The sequence below is a fragment of the Bos taurus genome, chromosome 1, assembly GCF_002263795.3.
Source record: "Bos taurus isolate L1 Dominette 01449 registration number 42190680 breed Hereford chromosome 1, ARS-UCD2.0, whole genome shotgun sequence".
NCBI lineage: Eukaryota > Metazoa > Chordata > Mammalia > Artiodactyla > Bovidae > Bos > Bos taurus.
In genome coordinates, this window is record NC_037328.1 from 78,837,065 (window position 1) to 78,852,952 (window position 15,888).

Consider the following 15,888-nt stretch of genomic DNA (forward strand, 5'->3'; position numbering starts at 1 on the left):
GTCAGAGAGACGGAAAGCCCAAAGAGATGTCCCTAAATGATGAACTAGAGTAAGACTGCCCAGGGTGTAGCCAAAGGGCTGGAGAAGAAGCATGTGGCACTGACCAGTGATTAGGAAGCACAGGATCTACGAATTTCATGTCAGTGTTCCATGTTAGCAGGAGCACTGACTGCTGCTTGCATTTAGAATCCACGTGAAGTGAGCAGAGGGCAGTAACACCACCATAAGGGCCTGCACAGGAAGTGGGAACAGGCTTGGGAAAAACAAGAAGTTTGCCTAGAGTTTAAGGCAAGGAAATAAAGAGTGAAAGAGACTGAAAGTGAAGTCGCTCAGTCATGTCCGACTCTTTGCGACCCCCATGGACTGTAGCCTGCACCAGATTTCTCTGTCCATGGGATTTTCCAGGCAAGAGTACTGGAGTGGGTTGCCATTTCCTTCTCCAGGGGATCTTCCTGACCCAGGGATTGAACCCAGGTCTCAGGGATCGAACCCAGGTCTTCCACCTTGCAGGCAGGCTCTTTACCCTCTGAGCCACCAGGGAAGATAAAAGAGTGAAATACAAAGGAAATAAAAGGGTAGCCCTAGGATTTGGAAACAGGGTGACCTGAAATAATCTTTTAAGATAACAATGTAATAATGATCATAGACATGTGATGGGAATGTCTCTTAAGACTCCATCGAGAAATCAAAGTGAATGTGCAGTAAGGCCCATTAGGAATGAAATAATGAGAAGTTAGTGTAATTGAATCAACTCTACAGAACTTGTCTAAGGAAGTTAAATATCAGTATAGTGTCTTGAAGTGTTTAGAAGAAAAAGCCAAGAAACCAGAGTATCCTCAGCAACAACAAAAATTAGGGTGCCCTGACAAGATAGTGTTTAAATCTTATAATTATCTAAGTAAATTTATCTTTATGAATCTGATACAATGACAGCACAATGGTATTTCCTATTAAGACCACTGTTTTCTTTTCTCCTAGTAGCTTGCTCCCCAAACCACCTTTCCTGAGTCCTTAAACTTATTTAATTCTCTGCATAAAACAGCTCAAATGAGATCTAGTATATTAGTCAGTTTCTTGTGATTTTAGCCAGCAAGAGTTAATCTTTCAGAACCTAATCTATCTGTTTAGATCAGATCTATCTCCATATGTTTATGTCATCTTTGATTTCCTTCATTAGTGTCTTATAATTTTCTGTGTACAGTTCTTTTTTTTTTTAAAGCAGTCATTCCATCTCTCAATTTATTCTTTTTTTTTCTTTTCTTTTGATTTTTATTTTATTTTTTAACATTACAATATTGTATTGGTTTTGCCATATATCAAAATGAATCCGCCACAGGTATACATGTGTTCCCCATCCCGAACTCTCCTCCCTCCTCCTTCCCCATACCATCCCTCTGGGTCGTCCCAGTGCACCAGCCTCAAGCATCCAGTATCGTTCATTGAACCTGGACTGGCGACTCGTTTCATATATGATATTATACATGTTTCAATGCCATTCTCCCAAATCATCCCACCCTCTCACTCTCCCATAGAGTCCAAAAGACTGTTCTATACATCAGTGTCTCTTTTGCTGTCTCGTATACAGGGTTATTGTTACCATCTTTCTAAATTCCATATATATGCGTTAGTATACTGTATTGGTATTTTTCTTTCTGGCTTGCTTCACTCTGTATAATAGGCTCCAGTTTCATCCACCTCATTAGAACTGATTCAAATGTATTCTTTTTTAATGGCTGAGTTATACTCCATTGTGTATATGTACCACTGCTTTCTTATCCATTCATCTGCTGATGGACATCTAGGTTGCTTCCATGTCCTGGCTATTATAAACAGTGCTGTGATGAACATTGGGGTACATGTATCTCTTTCAATTCTGGTTTCCTCAGTGTGTATGCCCAGCAGTGGGATTGCTGGATCATAAGGCAGTTCTATTTCCAGTTTTTTAAGGACTCTCCACACTGTTCTCCATAGTGGCTGTACTAGTTTGCATTCCCACCAACAGTGTAAGAGGGTTTCCTTTTCTCCACACCCTCTCCAGCATTTATTGCTTGTAGACTTTTGGATCGCAGCCATTCTGACTGGTGTGAAATGGTACCTCATAGTGGTTTTGATTTGTATTTCTCTGATAATGAGTGATGTTGAGCATCTTTTCATGTTTGTTAGCCATCTGTATGTCTTCTTTGGAGAAATGTCTATTTAGTTCTTTGGCCCATTTTTTGATTGGGTCATTTATTTTTCTGGAATTGAGCTGTAGGAGGTGCTTGTATATTTTTGAGATTAGTTGTTTGTCAGTTGCTTCATTTGCTATTATTTTCTCCCATTCTGAAGGCTGCCTTTTCACCTTGCTTATAATTTCCTTTGTTGTGCAGAAGCTTTTAAGTTTAATTAGGTCCCATTTGTTTATTTTTGCTTTTATTTCCAATATTCTGGGAGGTGGATCATAGAGGATCCTGCTGTGATGTATGTCGGAGAGTGTTTTGCCTATGTTCTCCTCTAGGAGTTTTATAGTTTCTGGTCTTACATTTAGATCTTTAATCCATTTTGAGTTTATTTTTGTGTATGGTGTTAGAAAGTGCTCTAGTTTCAGTCTTTTACAAGTGGTTGACCAGTTTTCCCAGCACCACTTGTTAAAGAGATTGTCTTTAATCCATTGTATATTCTTGCTTCCTTTGTCAAAAATAAGGTGTCCATATGTGTGTGGATTTATCTCTGAGCTTTCTATTTTGTCCCATTGATCTATATTTCTGTTTTGGTGCCAGTATCGTACTGTCTTGATGACTGTGGCTTTGTAGTAGAGCCTGAAGTCAGGCAGGTTGATTCCTCCAGTTCCATTCTTCTTTCTCAAGATCGCTTTGGCTATTCGAGGTTTTTTGTATTTCCATACAAATTGTGAAATTATTTGTTCTAGTATCCTTGAGTAAGTTTATTCCTAGATATTTTATTCTTTTGTTGCAATGGTGAATGGGATTGATTCTTTAATTTATCTTTCTGATTTTTCACTGTTAGTATATAGAAATGCAAGTGATTTCTGCATATTGATTTTATATCCTGCAACTTTGCTAAATTCACTGATTAGCTCCAGTAATTCTCTGATACTATCTTTAGGGTTTTCTATGGACAGAATCATGTCATCTGCAAACAGTGAGAGCTTCACTTCTTTCCTGATCTGGATTCCTTTTATTTCTTTTTCTTCTCTAATGGCTGTAGCTAGGGCTTCCAGAACTATGTTGAATAATAGTGGTGGAAGTGGACACTCTTGTCTTGTTCCTGATCTTAGGGGGAATGCTTTCAGTTTTTCACCATTGAGAATAATGTTAGACATAGGCTTATCATATATGGCCTTTACTATGTTGAGGTAGATTCCTTCTATGCCCATTTTTTTAAAAGTTTCAATCACAAATCGGTGCTGAATTTTGTAAAAGCCTTTTTCTGCATCTATTGAGATTATCATATGGATTTATCTTTCAATTTGTTAATATGGTGTATCACATTGACTGATTTGCATATATTGAAGAATCCTTGCATCCCTGGAATAAACCCAAGTTGATCATGGCGTATGAGCTTTTTGATGCATTGCTGAATTCTGTTTGCTAAAATTTTGCTGAGGACTTTTGCATCTATGTTCGTCAGTGACACTGGCCTGTAGTTTTCTTTTCTGTGTCATCTTTGTCTGGCTTTGGTATCAGGTGATAGTGGCCTCATAGTTTGGAACTGTTCCTTTCTCTGCAAATTTTTGAAAGAGTTCTAGAAGGATAGGCATTAACTCTTCTCTAAATGTTTGATAGAATTCTCCTGCGAAGCCATCTGGTCCTGGGCTTTTGTTTTTTGGAAGATTTTTGATCACAGCTCCAATTTCAGTGCTTGTTATTGGGTTGTTCATAATTTCTCTTTCTTCCTGGTTCACTTTTGGAAGGTTAAACTTTTCTAGAATCTGTCCATTTCTTTCAGGTTATCAATTTTATTGCCATATAGTTGTTCATAACAGTCTCTTATAATCCTTTGCATTGTCTGTTGTAAACTCTCCTTTTTCATTTCTGATTTTGTTGATTTGATTCTTCTCTCTTTTTTTCTTGACAAGTCTGGCTAAAAGTTTGTCAATTTTATCTTCTCAAAGAGCCAGTTTTTAGTTTTTATTATTTTAGTTTTTTACTATTGTTTCTTTCATTTCTTTTTCATTTATTTCTGCTCTGCTGCTGCTGGTGCTGCTAAGTCGCTTCAGTTGTGTCCGACTCTGTGCGACCCCATAGACGGTGGCCCACCAGGCTCCCCCGTCCCTGGGATTCTCCAGGCAAGAACACTGGAGTGGGTTTCCATTTCCTTCTCCAATGCATGAAAGGGAAAAGTAAAAGTGAAGTGGCTCAGTCGTGTCCGACTCTTCGAGACCCCATGGTCTGCAGTCTACCAGGCTCCTCCGTCCATGGGATTTTCCAGGCAAGAGTACTGGAGTGGGGTGCCATTGCCTTCTCCAATTTCTGCTCTAATCTTTATGATTTCTTTCCTTCTACTAATTTTGGGGGTTTTTTTGTCCTTTTTGCAGTTGTTTTAGGTGTAAAGTTAGGTTGTCTATTCCATGTTTTTCTTGTTTCTTGAAGTAGGACTCTATTGTTATTAAACTTTCCTCTTAGAACTGCTTTTGCTGCATCCCACATCACCCTTATGGCAGAAAGTGAAGAGGAACTAAAAAGCCTCTTGATGAAAGTGAAAGAGGACGGTGAAAAAGTTGGCTTAAAGCTCAACATTCAGAAAACGAAGATCATGGCATCTGGTCCCATCACTTCATGGGAAATAGATGGGGAAACAGTGGAAACAGTGCCAGACTTTATCTTTTTGGGCTCCAAAATCACTGCAGTTGGTGACTGCAGCCATGAAATTAAAAGATGCTTACTCCTTGGAAGGAAACTTATGACCAACCTAGATAGCATATTCAAAAGCAGAGACATTACTTTGCCAACAAAGGTCCATCTAGTCAAGGCTATGGTTTTTCCAGTGGTCATGTATGGATATGAGATTTGGATTGTGAAGAAAGCTGAGTGTTTAAGAATTGATGTTTTTGAACTGTGGTGTTGGAGAAGACTCTTGAGAGTCCCTTGGACTGCAAGGAGATCCAACCAGTCCATTCTGAAGGAGATCAGCCCTGGGATTTCTTTGGAGGGAATGATGCTGAAGCTGAAACTCCAGTACTTTGGCCACCTCATGCGTAGAGCTGACTCACTGGGAAAGACTGATGCTGGGAGGGATTGCGGGCAGGAGGAGAAGGGGACGACAGAGGATGAGATGGCTGGATGGCATCACTGACTCGATGGACGTGAGTCTGAGTGAACTCCGGGAGTTGGTGATGGACAGGGAGGCCTGGCGTGGTGCAATTCATGGGGTCACAAAGAGTCGGACACGACTGAGCGACTGAACTTAATTGAACTGAACTGATAGATTTTGAGTTGTCATGTTTTCATTGTCATTTATTTCTAGAAATTTCTTGATTTCCCTTTTGATTTCTTCAGTAACCTGTTGGTTATTTAGGAATGTATTGTTTAATCTCCATGTGTTTGTTTTTCTTACAGTTTTTTTTTTCTTGTAATTGATATCTAGTCTCACAGGTTTGTGGTCAGAGAAGATGCTTGATATGATTTTAATTTTCTTAAATTTACTGAGGTTTGATTCGTGACCCAAGATATGATCTATCCTGGAGAATACTCCATGTGCACTTGATAAGAAGGTGTATGTATTCTTCTGCATTTGGATGGAATGTCCTGAAGATACCAATGACATCCATCTCATCCAATGTATCATTTAAGACATGTGTTTCCTTATTAATTTTCTGTTTTGATGATCTGTCCATTGGTGTGAATGGGATGCTAAAGTCTCCTACTATTATTGTGTTACTGTCAATTTCTCCTTTTATGTCTGTTAATGTTTATCATATGTATTGAGGTGCTCCAATGTAGGGTCCATAGATATTTACAATTGTTATGTCTTCCTCTTGGATTGATCCTTTGATCATTATGCAGTGTCCTTCCTTATCTCTTACAATCTTCTTTAAGGTCTATTTTGTCTGATATGAGGATTGCTACTCCAGCTTTCTTTTGCTTCCCATTTGCATAGAATATATTTTTCCATCCTCTCACTTTCAATCTATATGTGTCTCTAGGTCTGAAGTGAGTTTCTTATAGACAGCATATATATGGGTCTTGTCTGCCAGTCTATGTCTTTTTGTTGGAGCATTTAATCCATTTATATTTAAAGTAATTATTGATATACATGTTCCTATTGCCATTTTCTTAATTGTTTGGGATTGATTTTGTAGATCTTTTTCTTTTTTTGTATTTTTTGACTATATAAGTCCATTTCAGACATGACTGAGTGACTTACAACAACAACAACATTTGTTTTAAAACTGGTTTGGTGGTACTGAATTCTTTTAACTTTTGCTTTTCTGAAAAGCTTTTTATTTCTCCATCAATTTTGAATGAGATCCTTGCTAGGTACAGTAATATAGGTTGTATATTTTTTTCCCTTTCAGAATTTTAAATGTATCCTGCCATTCCCTTCTAGCCTGCAGAGTTTCTGCTGAAAGATCAGCTGTTAAATATATGGGATTTCCCTTGTATGCTACTTGTTGCTTTACCCTTGCTGCTTTTGATATTCTTTCTTTGTGTTTAGTCTTTGTTAGTTTGATTAGTATGTGTCTGGGCATGTTTCTCCTTGGGTTTATCCTGTATGGGACTCTTTGCACCTCTTGGACTTGATTGACTATTTCCTTTTCCATCATTGGGAAATTTTCAACTATAATCTCCTCAAAAATTTTCTCATACCAACTATGGGTACTTTTTAATCAGAAAATCTAAAACAATCTTTTAATCATCTTCTCATTCTGAATATATTTGTATGATCCCTCTGAAAGTAGTGTTAGTTGCTCAGTTATGAGTAACTCACTGTGACCCCATGGACTGTAACCACTGTCCATGGAATTATCCAGACAAGAATTCTGGAGTGGGTAACCATTCCCTTCTCCAGGGGATCTTCCAAACCCAGGGATTGAACTTGGGTCTCCTGCATTATAGGCAGATTCTTTACCATCTGAGCCATCAGGGAAGCCCCATGACCCCTCTCTGGCACTCTATCCCTTCAATCTGTTTTGTTTACATTTCTCATAATATCTATCACCATCTAACATTAACTTTTATGCATGTTTGACTTCTGCTTTCCCAGACAGCTAAATAGGTAACGAATCTGCTTCCAATGCAAGAGACACAGGAGATCTGGGATTGATCCCTGGGTCAAGGAAATTCCCTGGGAAAGGAAATGGCAACCCACTTCAGTATTCTTGCCTGAAAGCTCCCATGGGCAGAGGGAACTGGTGGGTTACAGTCCAAAGGGTCACAAAGAGTCTATCGTCAGTCTCCCCAGGAGACTGACTTCATGAGGACATGGAATTTGTCTGTTTCCCTCCTCGTGACTTCGCCAGATCTTGCTCAGAGTCTGATCCATGTACATGTTCAATAAATAATTGGAGTAAATCAATGAATAAGTAATGGCAGACTCTGCCATAGGTCCAGCCAGTAACCTTTCCTGTATCAGCATCTTTTGAGTCAAATCAGCTAGATGCCCAGCAGGATCAATGAATATGAAAGGAAACAAAAGGTTCAGGATGACTGTATGTACAAACCTGTGTGTGTTTGTGTTTTTCACATCTTAGGACCCAGACTGGAACGTCCTTCTTGTGAAAATTGAGAGACTTTCCTTAGCCCCCTTGCCATAGCCAGAAATGGGCAAACACTGTAATGACAGGTTGTTTATGTTTTCTCAGTATCTGAATCTCCAGTGTGACCAAACTCTCTAAGGCCAGTGCACCTCTGTCCTAGGACCAGATGTTTTCAAGGAGTGAATCCCTCTATCAGAGTTGATCTCATCTTCACCCCATTGAGTAACTATGGAATACTGTAGTATTATTAGGACACCATTCTCTTAAAATTTAAAATTCATGTGAACATCCTGGCAGTGGATTCTGGTACAAGTAAAGGTAGGACATTACCATTATGGAAGGCAACTGAGAACTGTGTGAACCTGATTCTCTTATATGCAGCTAAAAAACAGTATTATTAACATGAAATTCGATCACTGTATTTCCATAAACTCATGACAGCACAAAATATTGATATGGGTGGTGGGTTGGAGTCTAGTTAAATTCTGCCTTGGGCCACAGTATCCTCATCTATAAAACTAGGAGAAGATCACCTGCCTGACCTAAGCCAGAGGGACGTTACAAGACTCAGATAAGAAAATGGATGGGAAAAACACTCTTTAAATTGTAAAGTGCTATAATTATAATTATTTTTCTTAAATAGCAATAATTATAGCAACCAGTAACCATAAATTAATATGAATAATATAGTTATTGCCAATTCTTCTTCTTCTTAAAGGAAGCATCATTCATTAAGTATTCCCTTGGGGTATCAGCAAAGAGACAGGACTTAATCAGGTCTTCAGCATCTGTACTTTACTGTAGCAGATGGCAACTGCCCACACCTTAAGCACTAGATACCATGGAGTCTCAAAAGTTACAGAATTATTCTGAGCAATGCAATGAAGTGAGTAATTATAGTGCCCAACCAGCCTGAGCACGTAAGATTCATCCTCTCTTCCCTCTGAATTGGGACTACTCCCCATTGTCAGTTTCTCATTTCTCATGACACCACAGAACACTACCCAGACTAAAGCTGTGAGATTTTTCACCTAAGACTCCCCTTGCTGCCCCACCTGGCCTTCTGATAAGAGCTCTGTTCCTATATTTCAATTCCCATTACAGACTAGGATAGGCTTCTTTCTCATTGCCAACTCTCTACTTAATGTCTCAGTTCAAAGAACGGAAGTCCTGCACAAGTCCCACCACCAGTCCTGGTCGTGGTGCTTCATCTACCACCACAGCACCTTTAGACCTGGAAACTGCTTCATTACTCTCAACATTTAACACTACGCACTAGGACACAGTTCTATAACCAGCTAATGGAATCCTCCTCACTTACCTGCATGTCTTCTCCTTAACTCCCTGTCACTGTAGCCTTACCAGTCACCTGATGGTTGAATGACCTGCCTGAAGCCAAGTAACAATAAAGAGGAGTCTCCTGCCTCTTTGCCTAATGCTTTTTCTAGATACAACAAGGCCACCTATAAAGTGGTCACTTTAATAATAATGATTCTTACATTCTTCAACAACAGAGAGATTCCATTGTTTTAGGCCAGGTTCTGCCAAAAACAAAGCTTGAGACAAAATTGGTTTTGGGAATCAATCACCCCTCCAAAAAAACAGTCCTGAATGACTGAATAATTTAAGAAAGAAAGGAGGAAAAGTCATTTCAAAGGTGCATAATTGAACTGGTCACCAATATGGACAACTAGGGCTCCATTCTCCTGGGAGCACTCTAAGGAGTTCCATGAAATAAGCCTCAGATTTTCCCTCCTAGAGAATGAAATATTTACCCTCTGACTCTAGTTCTCCATTGGGTTAGAATCATCTCAGTTCAGTTCAGTTCAGTCGCTCAGTCGTGTCCGACTCTTTGCGACCCCATGAATCGCAGCATGCCAGGCCTCCCTGTCCATCACCAACTTCCAGAGTTCACTCAGACTCACATCCATCGAGTCAGTGATGCCATCCAGCCATCTCATCCTCTGTCATCCCCTTCTCCTCCTGCCCCCAATCCCTCCCAGCATCAGAGTCTTTTCCAATGAGTCAACCCTTGGCATGAGGTGGCCAAAGTACTGGAGTTTCAGCTTTAGCATCATCCCTTCCAAAGAAATCCCAGGGCTGATCTCCTTCAGAATGGACTGGTTGGATCTCCTTGCAGTTCAAGGGACTCTCAAGAGTCTTCTCCAACACCACAGTTCAAAAGCATCAATTCTTCGGCACTCAGCCTTCTTCACAGTCCAACTCTCACATCCATACATGACCACAGGAAAAACCATAGCCTTGACTACACGGACCTTTGTTGGCAAAGTAATGTCTCTGCTTTTCAATATGCTGTCTAGGTTGGTCATAACTTTCCTTCCAAGGAGTAAGCTTCTTTTAATTTCATGGCTGCAGTCACCATCTGCAGTGATCTTGAAGCCGAGAAAAATGAAGTCTGACACTGTTTCCACTGTTTCCCCATCTATTTCCCATGAAGTGATGGGACCAGATGCCATGATCTTCATTTTCTGAATGTTGAGCTTTAAGCCAACTTTTTCACTCTCCACTTTCACTTTCATCAAGAGGCTTTTTAGTTCTTCTTCACTTTCTGCCATAAGGGTGGTGTCATCTGCATATCATCTAGAGGGTTATAAACTCGCTCCTCCCTGTCCAAAGAAGTACACTGATATAAGGAAAGTCCCAGGACAGAAAGTGAGAGAAAGGTTTTGCAGCTGAGGCAAGGGATTGCCAGGTTATACGTATGAAGAGGTGGTGGTTGGCCTCTGAAGACAGGATGAGAGGAGGAGAGATAGAGTACAATGACTATGACTTTTTATTAACAGCTATAAAACTCACATGAACAAGCCATTTATTAGATATTATTTTCTGTAAGACACTTAACTTCATTAATTCAACAAATATGTATATGATATTAATAAAAGCTCACCAAATCACAATAGGGGCTTATTATAATTGAGAAAATCATAATTCTTAGTTTCAAGTAGAACTACCAGGTGATGACTCTCTCACTATAAGTACACAGAAATAGTTTTTAATATAGAGTCCAGAACCAAAATGCACAGCATGTGAAGCCATAGGGGTCACTACACTACAGGTGACAGATAAAGAAGAACCAGCAGCTGAGTCATGAAAGAGCTTTCATTTATATTTATTTATATACTTACTCTTTATATACAACTGTTTTTATTAAAAAAAATAACTCATAGAAAAGTTGAACAAGTAGTAACATGAACTCCATACACACAGCCTTTATCTAGATACCCAAATTCAACAGTGGCCAATATTTTGCCTCTCTCTCTCCAATAACAAATATAGCTGCTTGCGTATTATTGTAGTTTAACTCTTTGAAAGAAGGTACAGAAACTTCCCTTCCATTTACTTTAGCTTAACATGTCCGAAGAACTAATTTTTCAATACCATTCTCAGACCCACATTTCATCAGAAGTCCCACTATGTCCTTTTATTGATTGTTGTTCATTGCCATCCAGAACCTAATCAAAGATCATACATTTAAGTGATGTGTCTTTTTATTCTCTTTTAATTTAGAACAGGTCCAAAGCTTATGTTTGTCTTTCATGAAACTGATTTTGCGTAAAGAATTTCAGCCAGGCGACTTGTAAAAAGTTGATCAATCTGGCTTTGTCTGATGATCAGATTCAGATTACACAAGTTTGTCGGGAATACTCTGTGTATGATGCTATACCCTTCCATTGCATTACATCAGGAAGTTCATGATGCCATTTGGCCATTTGGTGATGACAAGTTTGACGACTTGGTTAAGGTACTGTCCACCAGATTTCTTCACTGCAAAAGTGCCTTCTTCCCTTTTAAATCAAAATATGATCCGTGAAGTGACATTTTGAGACTCTGCTAATATTCTGCTCATCATAAACCTTTTATCCAAGGATTTTAGCATCCACAGACGATCCTTGCCTCAATGGATTACTGCATTAGTATCTGCACAATGGTGAAAGTATCCATTATCAGTGAACAAAAATAAATGGATTCTGCTCAGCATAATAACAATTTATTTGGTAAGTATGCATTTCTTTTTTGAGGTAGGGAGCAGGACTAACTATAAGGTCCCCTGCTATTTAAGGAAAAAGAAAAAAAAACCTCAGGAACGTAATGATCAAATCAACATTATTAAAGAGAGAGTTGTCTTTCAGGCTGTTAAGAAGAACAAAGGATCAGGGAATAGTCTAGTTGATTAAGAACTGCTCTCTGCCCTAGGAAGTTTACATCCTAGAATTAGAGTTAATAGACAGTGTCACACTCAAACATGCATGAGCTGACCTAATCCTCAACAACCTCCAGAATCTCTGACATAGCCAAACAATCACACTGACACATCACAGAAAGGGGATCTGAGGAGTTAAGATCTGCATGTGACTGCTCAAAAGAACCAGAGAGAAAACGTGATGCTGGAGGCAGTAAACCTGAGATATTTACATTGTGAAGCTCATGGAACTCATTGGGGCAGATCCCATGTGTCATACCAAGGGACTCCCAACACCTATTCATTCCTGGACTTCCCTTTGTGATTCATTAGGGGGAAAAAAATCTATCCCTGATAGCTTAGAAATATAAAACCATGTCATTCTAGGGAACCTTAGGAGGCAAGTAGCATAAAACAATATATTCCATTTAAATACAATTTTGATTTTCTTTTCAGTGGTATTGAGTATTAATAATACAATGGGAATTTCACTTCATTTTTGTTTTCTTTTACGGCCAGTAAAGTTCATTATCCACTTATTTCTAAAAGTAATGTTTAAAAGATAATGGTTGGTGATAACAAGAGGGATACAAGAAAAGTTGTATTCTCTCTAAGCAACAAAACTGAGCATGTATCATTTACCCATCATCTTTCTATCTTTGAGGAAGCTAAGAATAAAATCAGTGAATTTCCTTGTGATCATTTTTATTAAAATTTACCCCCAAAGCATCCTTAATAAGAAACAAAAGTAGTGATAAAGACTCTGGAGTCAGAATGGAGGGGTTTGAAACCTACAACTGCCACTTACCAGTTTTGTGACATTAAGCAATTTCCCTGAGGTCTCTGGGTCTCAGTTTCTCATGGAGTTGTTGTAAGGATTAAATGAGTTCATACACATCAAGCATTGTTCACATCTTAAGTATTCAAGTACTACCTTGATCACAGTCTCATTGGCTGACATGGTGAATCAACTGAGTTTTTAACTTTTAAAAGCATTTTGATTCGAAATAAAATCATCTGCTAGGGACTTCAATGAGATGGGGTGCCTATGCTTCTTAACATGGAATGGTGCTAGAAATTAGCAGTGAAGAACATAATTCTGGATCAGTGTTTCTCAAACGTTTCTCAAAGCCTGTATAGAACAACCCAGAGAGCTTGATAAAACACAGATGACTGGATCCAACTTGAGAGTTCCTGAATCTGTATATCTTGGATGAGGACCAAGAACTTATATTTCTAACAAGTTCTTCCCAAGTGACACTGATGGTGCTGATGTGAGGGCTGCATTTTAAGAACTACTGCTCTAAGCATATTTCCAATACAATGAACATTTGAAAGAGCAAAGAGTGTGTATTTTATATGGCTAATGCTGCATGAAATGCCTATAGCCAATCCAAATTATGAGTAAGAGAAATCTGGATCAAAATAAAATGGAAATGGCGCCATAGCTTCTTAATATAATCCCACATTAGTTCACTTCAGTAGCTCAATCATGTCCGACTCTGCAACCCCATGAACTACACCATGCCAGGCTTCCCTGTCCATCACCAACTCCCAGAGTTTACCCAAACTCATGTCCATTGAGCTGGTTATCCCATCCAACTATCTCATCCTCTGTCGTCCCCTTCTCCTCCTGCCTTCTATCCTTCCCAGCATCAGGGTCTTTTCCAATGAGTTAGTTCTTCGCATCAGGTGGCCAAAGGATTGGAGTTTCACCTTCAACATCACTCCTCTCAATGAACACTCAGGACTGATCTCCTTTAGGATGGACTCTTTGGACCTCCTTGCAGTCCAAGGGACTCTTCAAGAGTCTTCTCCAACACAATTCAAAAGCATCAATGCTTCGATGCTGAGCTTTTGTTATAGTCCAATTCTCACATCCATACATAACTACTGGAAAAACCACACCCTTGACTAGATGGACATTTGTTGGCAAATGTCTCTGCATTTTAATACGTTGTCTGCTGCCACTGCTAAGTCACTTCAGTCATGTCCGACTCTGTGCGACCCCATAGACGGCAGCCCACCAGGCTCTCATGCCCCTGGGATTCTCAAGGCAAGAACACTGGAGTGGGTTGCCATTTCCTTCTCCAATGCATGAAAGTGAAAAGTGAAAGTGAAGTTGCTCAGTCATGTCCGACCCTCAGCGACCCCATGGACTACAGCTTACCAGTCTCCTTTGTCCATGGGATTTTCCAGGCAAGAGTACTGGAGTGGGTTGCCATTGCCTTCTTCAAATACATTGTTTAAGTTGGTCATAACTCTCCTTCCAAGGAGTAAGTGTCTTTTAATATCATAGCTAGTTACCATCTGTAGTGATTTTGGAGTGACCCCTTGCCAAGAAAGAGTCTGCCACTGTTTCCACTGTTTCCCCATCTATTTGGCATGAAGTAATGGGACCAGATGCCATGATCTTAGTTTTCTGAATGCTGAGCTTTAAGTCAACTTTTTCACTCTCCTCTTTCACTTTCATTAGAGGCCCTTTAATTCTTCACTTTCTGCCATAAGGGTAGTGTCATCGCATATTTGAGGTTATTGATATTTCTCCTGGCAATGTTGATTCCAGCTTGTGCTTCAACGAGCCCAGCGTTTCTCCTGATGTACTCTGAATATAAGTTAAATAAGCAGGGTGACAACATACAGCTTTGACGTACTCTTTTCCTTATTTGGAACCAGTCTGTTGTTCCATGTCCAGTTCTAACTGTTGCTTCCTGACCTGTATACAGAATTCTCAGGAGGCAGGTCAGGTGGTCTGATATTCCCATCTCTTTCAGAATTTTCCACAGTTTCTGGTGATGCACACGGTCAAAGGCTTTGGTATAGTCAATAAACCAGAAATAGATGTTTTTCTGGACCTCTCTTGCTTTTTTGATGATTCAATGGATGTTGGCAATTTGATCTCTGGTTCCTCTGCCTTTTCTAAAACCAGCTTGGACATGTGAAGGTTCACAGTTCACATATTGTTGAAACCTGGCTTGGAGAATTTTGAGTATTTCTTTACTAGTTTGTGAGATGAGTGCAATTATGTGGCAGTTTGAGCATTCTTTGGCTTTGCCTTTCTTTGGGATTGGAATGAAAACTGACCTTTTCTCAGCAACTGCTGAGTTTTCCACATTTGCTGGCATATTGAGTGCAGTACTTTCACAGCATCATCTTTTAGGATTTCAAATAGCTCAACTGGAATTCCATCACCTCCACTAGCTTTGTTCGTAGTGATGCTTCCTAAGGCCCACTTGACTTCACATTCCAAGATGTCTGGCTCTAGGTGAGTGACCACACCGTCGTCATTATTTGGGTCATGAAGACCTTTTTTGAATAGTTTTTCTGTGTATTCTTGCCACCCCTTCTTAATATCTTCTGCTTCTGTTAGGTCCCTACCATTTCTGTCCTTTATTGAGCCCATCTTTGCAAGAAATGTTCCCTTGGTATCTCTAATTTTCTTGAAGAAATCTGTAGTCTTTCCCATTCTATTGTTTTCCTCTATTTCTTTGCACTGATCACTGAGGAAGGCTTTCTTATCTCTCCTTGCTATTCTTTGGAACTCTGCATTCAAATGGGTATATCTTTCCTTTTCTCCTTCGCTTTTTGCTTCTCTTCTTTTCTCAGCTATTTGTAAGGCCTCCTCAGACAGCCATTTTGCTTTTTTGCATTTCTTTTTCTTGGAGATAGTCTTGATCCTTGTCTCCGGTACAATATCATGAACCTCCATCCATAGTTCATCAGGCACTCTGTTTATCAGATCTAGTCCCTTAAATCTATTTCTCACCTCCACTGTATAATTTTTAGAGATTTGATTTAGGTCATATCTGAATGGTCTAGTGGTTTTCCATTCAGCAGAAAATATGACCTATTTTATCTAATAGAAATGTCACATTATTGAATTTGACAGAAAATGTTGGGAGGGAAAGAAATGCTTTGATGGTTGTGCATTCTTCTTCACATTCACTAAATTGAAGTTACGTTTCCAAAAGCCCATCTATCTTCTTGT

The 15,888-nt window shown here is 39.4% G+C and overlaps 1 protein-coding gene across 10 annotated transcripts in view; it reads right to left on the reverse strand.

The window, feature by feature from the left end:
• Positions 1-15,888, reverse strand: part of LPP (LIM domain containing preferred translocation partner in lipoma) — a 757,855-nt gene that overhangs the window by 400,893 nt on the left and 341,074 nt on the right. The gene's annotated exons all lie outside the window — the stretch shown is intronic.